At 44.4% G+C, this 12550-nt stretch overlaps 1 long non-coding RNA gene across 1 annotated transcript in view; it reads right to left on the minus strand.

Moving 5' to 3' along the window:
• Positions 1-1047: 1047 nt before the first annotated feature.
• Positions 1048-12550, minus strand: part of LOC115462550 — a 66040-nt gene continuing 54537 nt past the window's right edge. Inside the window, exons 2-3 of the long non-coding RNA XR_003940890.1 lie at positions 11190-11292; positions 1048-1240 (exon numbers count right to left, since the gene is read on the minus strand). This is a non-coding gene — a long non-coding RNA (uncharacterized LOC115462550). The remainder of the gene's footprint in view (positions 1241-11189; positions 11293-12550) is intronic.

The following is a 12550-nucleotide window of genomic DNA, read 5'->3' on the forward strand; positions in this document are numbered from 1 at the left end:
TACAGTATACATACTGCATACATGTGTACAGTGTGTATGAAAGTGAGAATGTGAACAGAATACAAGAAAGAGGATTAATATCAAGCAGGAGGTAGTTGGGGCTGTTTCTGTTGGATTGCATAGGATGTAGAGCCATGATCTCTGGCAGGAAATGTGGAATTCTGTCTTTAATAGTGGCCTCAGTGACTCTTTCTTTAAAAAGAGCAGTCAGTGTGTTTTTCTATACAGAGAAGGTAGTTTTTCACATTGCCTTCTCATGGCGTGTGATAGAATAAAACAGCACAGATTGTTTTACATCTGTTTCCTGTTACTTATGATTCCCATGAGAGAAAAGAAAAATAAAAGGTGCCAAAATTGTTCCCATTGACTATATTGGGAGTATAAGACTGCAGCAAGACATCTTTTAAAGATAGTCTAACCCAACGTGGGAGAAAATATATTTCAGTCTGATGGCTCTGGGAGGTGAATAAAAAAGCAACCCTTTGGTGTCAGCTCATAGGATAGGAAATACAGAGACAGAGGACATGATTGTAAGGCCCATCTCAGTCCTGGTGCAGCGTCCTGGACCTCAACTGATTTCCTATAAACTTCAGCTGAATTCATGGGCAAGGCTGAGCATCAGGGATGATTCCTTCTCCTACATGCCCTAGATATGTTACCTGTAGCTTCAACAAATATATATTTGAATACCAAGAATATCTCCTCATAGGACAGTTGCAGTTCAACAATGATCCATAATTGCCTTCTGGAGCTCAAACGCACTGGGAGTAAAATGAGCTTTTTTTATCATTTACCTACAAATTCATGAGCAAATTTTCCATTTGGGAGTAATACAGCTTTGCAGAGAGTTTTTACCAGTTTCTGTAATTAACCCTTAATTATGACCCCCTTTCGTCTAGTAAAAGTGTCAGTATCCTACATGCTTGCCCTGGCTCTTTCTGGAGTGAAGAAAGGAGTGCACACAGTACCCAGTACTTTCAGCCTGGTGTTTACTGACTTGCCACTGTCAAAACATATCCAGGAATGCAGAGAACATTACAGCCAGGATTAAGAATGCATGCCACAGGATGTGGCACACAAATGCTGTGAACATAAGAAACCGCACAGCTAATAAAAATAGGATGAAGTAACAGAAGACATCCAGAATCCACTCCAGAAGGCAAAAGTCTTCCATTGGGCTACCAAAGAGGGCCTGCAGCTGGTCACAGGCTCTTACTGATGAGCCCTCTAAAGGCTGGGCCTGAAAAGCAAAGTAAGAAAGGAGTGAAGGCAACCCAGATTCTAAGAGAGTCTATTTAACATAACTTCTTATTCCCAGCAGTACATAAATAAGGATCTAATCACAGCATGATCATGTTAGGACAAAAACAAAAAAAAGGCAAAGATCTGCCACAGAAATAGCAAGCCAAAAGAAAAAAAAGAAAAAAAGCAGATCAAAAAAGACAAGAAGTAGAACAAGAGGGTAACAGAAGAAGTGGTTTATTAAAAGGTTACCCGACGTGACCACGTTTCGCCCTCAGGCTGCGTCAGGGGTACAAAAAACTAATAGGAGTAAAAGCAAAGTGAACCCCTAAAAGCCGTCATACAACCAGGGGCGTAGCCAGACATCAACGGTAGGGGGGGTCCAGAGCCGAGGTGAGGGGGCACATTTTAGCCCCCCCCCCCCCCGCCATTGCCAACACCTCCAACAACTTTCCCCCCCCCCCCCGCCCGCCCGCCGTCGCTTACCACCTTTGCTGGCAGGGGACCCCAACTCCCGCCAGCCGAAGTCTTCTTCCTTCGTTTGGTTTCTGACTGAGTCTGATGTCCTGCACGTGCAGGACGTCAGACTCACAGAAACAGAATGAAAGCCTTAAGTTGCGATCTGCAGAGCTTCGTTCTGTTTCTGTGAGTCTGCTGCAGGACGTCAGACTCAGTCAGGAACCAAACAAAGGAAGAAGACTTCAGCTGGCGCGGGTTGGGGTCCCTGCCAGCAAAGGTAGCAGGCGGCGGGTTGGCAGCAGGAGGGGGGGTTGAGAGGGTCGCCGGCAGGGGGGTCCAGGGCCAAATCTACGGGGGCCCAGGCCCCTGTGGCCTCATAGCAGCTATGCCCCTGCATACAACCACCTTACATAAGTGCTTCCCAAGCTTACTCAGCAGACTTCACAATGCTATATTAACTGGCCGTGTTAACATAGCATTGTGATGTCTGCTGAGTAAGCTTGGGAAGCACTTATGTAAAGTGGTTGTATGACTACTTTTAGGGATTCACTTTGCTTTTTACCCGTATTAGTTTTTTGTACCCCAGACGCAGCCTGAGGGCAAAACGTGGCCACGTCGGGTAACCTTGTAATAAACCACTTCTTTTGTTACCCACTTGTTCTACTTTTTGTCTTTTTTGATCTGCTTTTTTTCTGATCATGTTAGGAGACAATCCAGCCAATATTTAAAACCATTTAACCGATCAGGAATGGTATCTGGCCAGTTAAATGGTACGTAACTGGCTATCCAGTGATATTCAGTGGGAGATAGCTGGCTACCTGTTGCTGCATATTGCTGTTTAGTGCTTAGCAGATAGCCAGTTATATCACACGATATAACCGGTAATCCGCCAATATTTAGTGCATCACAGGCCACCAAAATAGCAGGCCTATCATTGGCCAGTTTCAGCTTAACCAGCCAGTGCTGAATATTGACTTGGCTGGTTAAACTGAAACCAGCCAAAAAAACACCTGGATATTCAATTCTAGTCACCGGAAAAAGCCCAGCACTGAATATCTGGGCTCAGCGCCAACCGTAAGAGGCAGGCCAGATACCTCCAGCAGTCTGAATGTCAGCTCCAATGAGTACAAATCATGAGTTTGACCGTCAAATAGTTTGTAAAAGTTACCAGAAGACTGATAAACTGCTACAGGGATAGCCATGATACTATGGAGTAACAAGAATGACAGGGGCTGGAGGCATCTTATAGAGAACTAACCAGTTTTTTAAGGCATGAGCTTTAGGGTAAGGGTAGTGGATTTGACATACTATTTTTTCTGTGGTTCAGCCAAAACAGTTTACATTTATTATATGCAGGTATTTCTCTGTCCCTAGTAGACTCACAATCTAAGTTTCGTATGGGGGTAATGGAGGGTTAAGGGCTTGCCCAGGGTAACAAAAGCTGTAGTGGGAATCAAGCCCAGTTCCCTACATTCTTAGCCCATTGCACTAACCATTAGGCTACTTCTCCACTCTGATCTTTTAAAGGATGAAAGTCCACTTTGACTTTGTCAGATGCATGAAGTCTAGTTCAGGAGGTGAGTAAATATATTAGGTGTCAGAGTGGATGTTTGTATGTTGGGGAGAATGGCGGTTACAGAGTAAAGAGAAAGCACTGAGAAGTGCAGAGTAGGGTGTTAGAAATGAGTGATAAGAGCAGCATAATTCGGCTGACACATAGGCACTAGGCTGGGGTGAGCAAACTAAGGCCATGACCCAAACTATATTTTGGTCAACATATTATCAACAATTAGAGTGCTTGAGGGGTACAGATGGATATTAGTTGTGTCCCCTCCAAGCAAAAAGCTGTTCTGATGTACCTGAACTGATGACTGCAGAGAGTTAGGGAAACCAATGGCAGAATAGATGTGAAAATCATAGGCAGTGGAATAGGAAGGACCACTGTGGTTATAGTCCAACTGATATTTTCTTGACGGAAAGCAGTTGAGGGCGCCCAAAATCGGCTTTCGATTATGTCGATTTGGGCGACCCTGGGAGAAGGACACCCATCTCCTGATTTGTGTCGAAAGATGGGCGCCCTTCTCTTTCGAAAATGAACCCACTAGTGTACCTTTGTTAAAGAAATATTTAATCATAGTAAATAGCTTTTAGTTAATGAACACACATCAAACAGTGACTGACTTACAGAACAGCAGTAGAAAATAATCTACTTTTCAAAAACTTGCAGATTTGAGTTTGACTGAATCTGAGCCCAAGCATACTTTTCAGAAGAGCAGATATCCTTCAATAACTTTGGCTGGCTTCTGAGATATGTGTGAAAGACTTTGCATGACATATGCTTAAAGTTGTGCTGCACAAACAGCATTTATTTGACAGATTCAGAGGGGCATGATCGAACGCGAACGCCTATCTCCATGGGCGTCTATGTCCGAAAATGGGTACGTGAAGAGGCGGGACAGACCGTATTTTCAAAAAAAAATGGACGTTTTTTAGCTGGGCATTTGGTTTTTTTAGCGATAATGGAAACTAAAAACGCCCAGCTCAAAAACGTCCTAATCCGAGCCATTTGGTCATGGGAGGGGCCTCGATTCATAGTACACTTGCCCCCCTGACATTCCAGGACACCAACTGGGCACCCTAGAGGTCAGTGCAGTGGAATTCAGACAACGCTCCCACATGCATAGCTCCCTTACCACGGGTGCTGAGCACCCAACCCCCCTCGCCCAAAACTCACTACCCACAAATGTGCAACACTACCATAGCTCTTAGGGGTGAAGGGGACACCTACGTACATGTGGGTCCAGTGGGTTTTGCAGACCTCCCATTTACCAGCACAAGTGTTACAGGTAGGGAGGGATGGGCCTGGGTCCACCTGGCTGAAGTGCACTGCGGTACCCACTAAAAGTGCTCCAGGGTACACGCAGGCCTCTAGGACTTGTTGCTGCTATATAACATTGGCACACCAGTTGACACCTGAAGACTAAGCTCTCCGAAAACGTCCTTTATTGGAATAAGCACGCTTATTCACAGTTAATTGCAGATCAGAGGTTGTGCCCCACTGGCAACGAGTCTCCCTGGTACTGAGATTAGCAGTAGGTCAGAGCTGGCAGAATGCTGTACAATGCCCTCTTTCAGCCACATTCAAGGTAAGAACTAAGTTCTGTAACGTGGCTAACACGTGAAAGGGATCTAAAACTGGCTTACAAAAATGGCCACTACCTCATGGACTACCGGAAACAAAACAGGGCACACTCTGACCCAGTAAGCAGGGGGAAAAGCACCATGGGAGTAGAGCCTACCAACTACCAACATCGTGAGCATTTGCCACAAGCTAGTGGAATCACGGAACCCAATACCCTACACCCACCACAATTCATTGCTGATGTGACTCTGCAGTGCGCATAACAGAAAGGATGTCACACTCACCCGAGAGCCACATCAGAACCAGGGAAAGGCTGTCACAGGATAGAACACATTCTGCTGTCTTGGAGGTGGGTATGGCATTTGAGGCTGGCACAGAGGCTGGAAAAAAGTTTTTAAAGTGGGGTTTTTTTGGTGGGAGGGGGTTAGTGACCACTGGGGGAGTCCGGGGAGGTCAACCCCGATTCCCTTCAGTGGTCATCTGGTCAGTTGGGGCACATTTTTGGGACCTGTTCGTGAAACAAAAGGGTCCGAAAAAGTGACCCAAAATTGCGGTAAAAACGCCTTTTTTTCAATTATCAGCTAAAGACGCCCATCTCTCCTCGGCCGATAACCACGCCCCAGTTCCGCCTTCACCACGCCTCCGACACGCCCCCTCAACTTTACCCATTTCCGCGATGGATTGCAGTTGGAAACGCCCATAATCGGCTTTTGTTTATACCGATTTGGGCGCCCACGGGAGAAAGACGCCCATCTCCCGATTTGGGTCGCAATATAGGCGTTTTTCTCTTTCGATTATAAGCAGGTCAACCATCAGGGAAACAGAGAAGAAATCAGCATGCCTTTTTCTAACTTTAGAAACCCGTGAGGGGCATAATCGAACGGGGCGCCCGTGAAGGGGCGGGGAAACCAATATTATCAAAACAAGATGGGTGTCCATCTTTCATTTCGATAATACAGTCGAAGACGCCCAAATCTCAACATTTAGGTCGACCTTAGAGATGGTCAACCTAAATGTTGAGATGGTCGACCTTAGAGATGGTCATCCCCGGTTTTCAGCCATAATGGAAACCGAGGACGCCCATCTCAAAAACGACCAAATGCAAGCCCTTTGTTCATGGGAGGAGCCAGAATTTGTAGTGCACTGGTCACCCTGACATGCCAGGACACCAACCGGGCACCCTAGGGGGCATTGCAGTGGACTTCACAAATTGCTCCCAGGTGCATAGCTCCCTTATCTTGGGTGCTGAGCCCCCCAAAACCCACTCCCCACAACTGTACACCACTACCATAGCCCTAAGGGTTGAAGGGGAGCACCTACATGTAGGTTCAGTGGGTTTCGGGTGGGTTTTGGAGGGCTCACATTTACCACCACAAGTGTAACAGGTAGTGGGGGGTGGGCCTTGGTCCTCCTGCCTGAAGTGCACTGCACCCACTAAAACTGCTCCAGGGACTTGCATACTGCTGTCATGGAGCTGGGTATGACATTTGAGGCTGGCATAGAGGCTGGCAAAAACATTTTAAAAGTTTTTTTTAGGGTGAGAGGGGGTTGGTGACCACTGGGGGGAGTAAGGGGAGGTCATCCCCGATACTATCCAGTGGTCATCTGGTCAGTTTGGGCACCTTTTCACAGCTTGGTCACAAGAAAAAATAGACCAAGTAAAGTTGGCCAAGTGCTCGTCAGGGACACCCTTCTTTTTTCCATTATCGGCCGAGGATGCCCATCTCTTAATCATGCCCCAGTCCCGCCTTCATTACGGTGCCAACACGCCCCAGTGAACTTTGGTCGTCCCAGTGACAGGAAGCAGTCGAGGACGCCCAAAATCGGCTTTCGATTATGCCGATTTGGGCGACCCTGAGAGAAGGATGCCCATCTCCCGATTTGTGTCGGAAGATGGGCGCCCTTCTCTTTCGAAAATAAGCCTGCGTCCAGACTGACTAATAGGCCAGAGCTGGTTTCTCTCATTATGTGAGCAGGTGTGTTGGTCATATGCACGTAAAAGCAGAAGAGGATATTTTCCTAAAATTTAAAAAATCTGAAGGACATATCTGTAGAAGGCCAAAAGCAGGACATGTCCTCTTAAAAGAGGATGTATGGTAACCCTGAAACAGTGATGAGGAGGTCAAGAGAAAGGAATAAATGAGGATGGAGCAAAAAGAGGAAAGAGCAAAAAGAGGAAAGAGCTAGGGAGAAAGAAAGAGCAGAGGGGGAGAGAGAGGTAGAAACCTGCTCTAGCCTACAGACAGCACTACAGCAATTTCCTTCCTGCCAGCCAACATCCTGATAGTGAGATCCACACATTTTAAGACATGAGAAATCTGACGGCTGAAATCTTCCCAGAGGCCTTGTCCTACCCCTATGTAGATAAAAACATGATAGTGTCAGAACAGGTTGATATCTGGAATGCATGCTTAGCAATGGCATTAGAAAAAACAGCCCGTCTAAAGAAGGTCCTTTGTTCCACAAACAAATGTTCTCCATTGTTCTCTCCAGAACTAGGGATCCTTAAGTGTCAAGGATGTCAACTTGAAAGAAAACGGGAAAAAAAATCTCACCTAGATAAAGACAGGCTCAACTGTAAGAAACACATGGCAATGTACCACCAGGCCATTACAGCAGCCAAAAAAAACAATATTTTTCTCAATACATAGAACAAGCTGCAAATTCAACCAAGCAGCTATTTAAAACCCTACTGCAAACCCCACAACATTACCAGCCTTCCCAGTCACAACTAACCAGCAATGACTTTGCCACTTAATTTGCCAACAAAATTAAAGGTCTCCATCAGAACCTACAGACAGTCCCATCAAAGCTCCTACCAGCTAATGAAGAGAACACTCCCTCTTCCCCACCATGCACAGCCATCTGGAACTCATTCAATCAGGTCACAGCGGAAGCTCTTGAAAATATCCTGAAAGGTCTATGGCCTACAACCTGCCCTCTTGATCCCTGCCCAAGAAGGATTGTACAACGATCGAGCACAGGCCTCATTGAAGGGGCCACTAAAATTGTTAACTCCTCTCATATAGAAGGGTAGCTGCCAACAACACTAAAAAGAGCTGTGGTACGCCCTCTATTGAAAAACAGCTCACTGGACCAGAGCACGGAAACTACTGACCAGTCTCTAATATTCCTTTCCTGGTAAAACTTATAGAACGCACAGTCTGCATTCAACTCAGTGACTGACTAATTGAAAGTAATTGGCTAGATCAATGTCAATTTGGCTTCAGATCTGGGTATAGAACAGAGACAGTTCTTGTGTCCCTTCATGATGATCGGTACAGAAACCATGACGGGGGATCTGCCTCAATACTAGTGTTACTCGATTTCTCAGCAGCCTTTGACAGCATGGATCATAATATCATGCTTACAAGACTGGCAGAAACAGGTATCAGTGGCACAGTATTTACTTAGTTCAAATCCTATTTGTCAGACAACAATCAGTTCTGTTCAGCAACAGCACATCATTACCATGGGCACTGGACTGCCTCCCATTTTATTTTATATCTACCACAAGCCTATGCTGATGATGTGCAACTACTTATACCCATTGAAACAGATCTACCCACAGCTCTAACTGCCTGTCTAACCACATCTCAGGAATTGGCAAACAACAACAAACTTTGCCTGAATCCAAATAAAACAGAGATTCTTTGGGCACCAAATACAAGTGGACAAATACCCGACTTCAAAATACCTTTTGGGAAGTATGGACTCCACGGAAACTCCACATTGCTAAGCTAACATCTTCCAATCTTTGTTGGCATTGTCAAACACAAGTTGGCACACTTGTACATATGATTTATGATTGTAAACAAATTAAAATGTTTTGGGAAGATATCTGGGAAATCATATGTTCTATATTTCATACTAATGTCAAACTTAGTATCTCAATAATCATATTCAAATCTTGTTCCCCTGAAATCTGTCTGCCAGAGCAACAACTAGATTTATTCGATATTCTGATTACCATTGGACAATTCATGATCTTAACGAATTGGAAGAATGCTTCAGTGCTTAATGAACACTTTTGGTGAGAGTCAGTTCTGTTATATCACAAAATGGAAATAGCCTCTGCAAGTTTTACTGGACTCTGCAACAAAAAGACATTGACTTGGTCTCCTCTAACGGACTATATTCACTCAACTTGAAAGTAATCCTTAATCAATCTTAATGTCAGAATACTTATTAACTTGAATCACTTCTCCAGCTCTTATTATTATTATTAGTATGTCCCTATTCTATTGCTCCATTTTACTGTTATACCTTGTATGTATATATGTAATTATGAAAACTTTAATAAAATTTCTGGGAAAAAAACCTTTTGGGAAGTATGAACGCCCTCTAAAATCACAGATCAGGAATCTTGGAATACTGCTAGATTCATCACTCACCCTGATCCAACAAATTCAAACAACCTTCAAAAATTGTGTCTATCACCTACGGCAGCTACGAAATCTCTCTCCATATATTGAAAAGACAAGTCTGACCCACAGTAGTCCATGCCATGATAACATCATGACTAGACACTACTGTAATGCCCTGTACAGTGGCCAAACCAAAAAGAGTTTGTACCAGCTCCAGCTAATTCAAAATGCTGCAGCATGACTGATAGAAGGCTGCAAGTGACGTGACCACATCACACCCTTCCTGCAAAAGCTACACTAGCTACCAGTACCTTACAAGGCTAAATTTAAAACTCTATGTTTAATTTTCAAGGTCCTCAGACAAAATGGGCCAGAGTACTTAAAGAGTAAGCTATCCCTTTACACACTTTTGAGATCTCTAAGGTCCTTTCAAGGATTATCACTACCAGGACCCTCGTCAAAAGAAATTGTATGGTGTGATACCTGCCAGTGAGCCTTCTCAGGAGTAGCCCCCATGCTCTGACCAGAGGGGCTACATGTAACTCATGACTAACTTTACTTCAGGAAGCAGGTGAAAGCCTGGCTCTTCTTCCAAGCCTTTAATACATAGGGTGAACCACCCAAGCACTCCTAAAACACTTCTCACACAACCGATCCAACATCCTCCCATCTAAATTCCTCTTTCACCTCAGCTTATGATCAACTGTATTTAAATCATGTACTGACTTTATCATAACCTTACTCTGTAAGCCACATTGAGCCTGCAAAAAGGTGGGATAATGTGGGGTACAAATGCAATAAATAAATAGACTCATTATGCACCTGGACTAGCTTGCTACACACACTGTAACTTAGATCAGTTCCTTATCTCTTGCTTAACTATACAAAGAACTTGCCTTGAGTTTAGCTAACCATCAAATTATCCCAACTGAGTCTGTACCATGCATCTTGTTCCCGTAATACATCTGCTCTTGGTCCCTCAGCTATATGGTAATCTGTATTGTAGAAAATCTTTAGCATCATATCTGTTTGTTGAAAGTTCTAATGCATGCTTATTAGGTATATCATTAGTATTATGCTAACATTGTATTATATCTTTGGTATTTGAATTCAAGTGCTCTTAAATGTGCATATGTTTGATACTGTTTCACGGTAGTTCTATTATTAGGTTTCAATTTACTGTTTTCAAGTTTACCTCATTTATTGTATTTTGATTTTTCTTGGTTATTTTACTATTGTTATGCTGTTAACAAAATTGTAAGTTTTATGTTAAACTGTACCTGCTGTACACTGCCTTGGCTGAATCTTTTCATAAAAGGCGGTTAATAAATCCCAATAAATAAATAAAATAAGTTCTAAAAAAGGATTCATAGGACAAAGCAGGACCAGACTGGATTGGCACTCGAGTCAGGTCATGGAGCATTCGTTGTGAGGAAACTGATCCTCATCTGTTGCCAGTCTGGCCCCTATGTAGTCAGCTATTCCATGACCCTCTCACATTCAGCTCCTGCAAGGTACTCATCCCCCTCTGAATGCTTGGGCTTTGGAAGAGTTTGGCTTCCAAAACCTCTGCATAATCCAACTGAATGTTCATCTTGACAGACAGAATTATATTATTACATATTATTATTAAGAGCATTTCAAAATATTCAATTTTTCCACCCAATACAATGTGAATACATTATTTAAAGTTATTTTCCCAGTGCGAGTTGTGTGTACTTGTCCAGAGACTATCCTGAGAATGCACAGCCAGCCTACAGGAACCCTTTATCTTTGTGCATGGGAAGAGTCTGGTGGAAGAGATTTTGATATTTGAGTCACAAGCACCCACAAATAACTTGTGTACTCACCCTCAGCCCCACCAAATTGGGGGACCAGCTACACATTTCTTAACAGTAAGCTAAAACCCAAAATATTAAAGCATCCTTAGGAAAGGCATATAATGCCACTTTAGTTATGAATCTCAAGGTGTGTCTTACCCACGTTTTGACAGTCCTGGGAAGTCAGAATTTGGATTAATCCAGCAACATCAACTTCCTGGTGAGGGCACTTATCCTCCCCATCATACGTTTAGCAGGTCTCCTAAAAGAAAAGATCCCAAATAACTTCACTGAGCTCAGAAATGCTTGAATCCTTGTAAATCAAAACGGTGAAGAATGTGCCAAACATTTGGCAATCAAGGGAGATGTGGAGGTAGGTTTTAGAAAGGACGTCTGACTCAGAATATGGAGGTCTAAGTCTGTATGCCACATATGGGTGTCCATTTCTCATGTATTTTTGAACAGGATCTGCAAATATACAGTGGTGTACCAAGGGGGGGGGGCGGTCCGCCCCGGGTGCACGGCGCTGGGGGGGTGCCGCACGCCAGCCGGCTTCGCTCGTTCTTTGCTCCCTCTACCCCGGAACAGGTTACTTCCTGTTCCGGGGCAGAGGGAGCATGGAACGAACGAAGCCAACAGGCGCGTGGCACCCCCCCCCCCAACAGGTAAAAACGCACCCGGGGGGTGTCCTTTCGCCGGAGGGGATCGCGCTGCACCCAGGGGGGTGTCCCTTCGCCGGGAGGGGTCACGCTGCAGGGGGTGTCCTTTCGCTGAGGGGGGCGCTGCACCCGGGGGGGCGCGCATCGGAGACCCGCCCCGGGTGTCAGCCACCCTAGGAACGCCACTGCAAATATACAGCCTGTTCTAAAATACATGAGAAATGGACATCCATCTTTTCTGATAAATAATTTTGGCCATATAAAAATGTATACACCCCATATTATTCATTGAGTGGCCCAGAGTTTTTGACAGAAAGCACTTCTATGATTGGTCCTGCTGCCGACCACATAAGTGCTTTTGAGTAACGGCTCACTTATTATTATTTTTTACCTGTTTTAGCATTTTGCGCATACTTAATTGGAAACATGGTTGATAATTATGTGTCTCTATAGTGCAGGCAATATTTTTTTGTACGTTTTTTCTCCCCATGTTCATTTCTTGTAGCAAAGAGTTCTTGATACTTTTCATTGCACAGCACAGGTATGCAAACTGAAAGGAGGGGCAAACCAAACCCAGGAGCTGCAAGCATTGAAGACCTGACTCAGCAGAACCAGCTAATCCTGTTATCTTAATCTTGCATACCTTCACTGCTGATCCAAAGAGAAAAACTGAGGAGCCCTTTTCCTAAGGCACGTAGGTGCCTACATGTGTCCGACGTGTACCAAATTGGAACTACTGCCCGGCTACCACGTGCCTCGGGCGGCTATTCCATTTTGTACGCGTGTCTAAAAGATGCAGTAGAAAATATTTTCTATTTTCTACCGCGTGGCGCTTACCCGGCGGTAATCGGCAGTTGATCC

The sequence above is a fragment of the Microcaecilia unicolor genome, chromosome 2, assembly GCF_901765095.1.
Source record: "Microcaecilia unicolor chromosome 2, aMicUni1.1, whole genome shotgun sequence".
Lineage (NCBI taxonomy): Eukaryota > Metazoa > Chordata > Amphibia > Gymnophiona > Siphonopidae > Microcaecilia > Microcaecilia unicolor.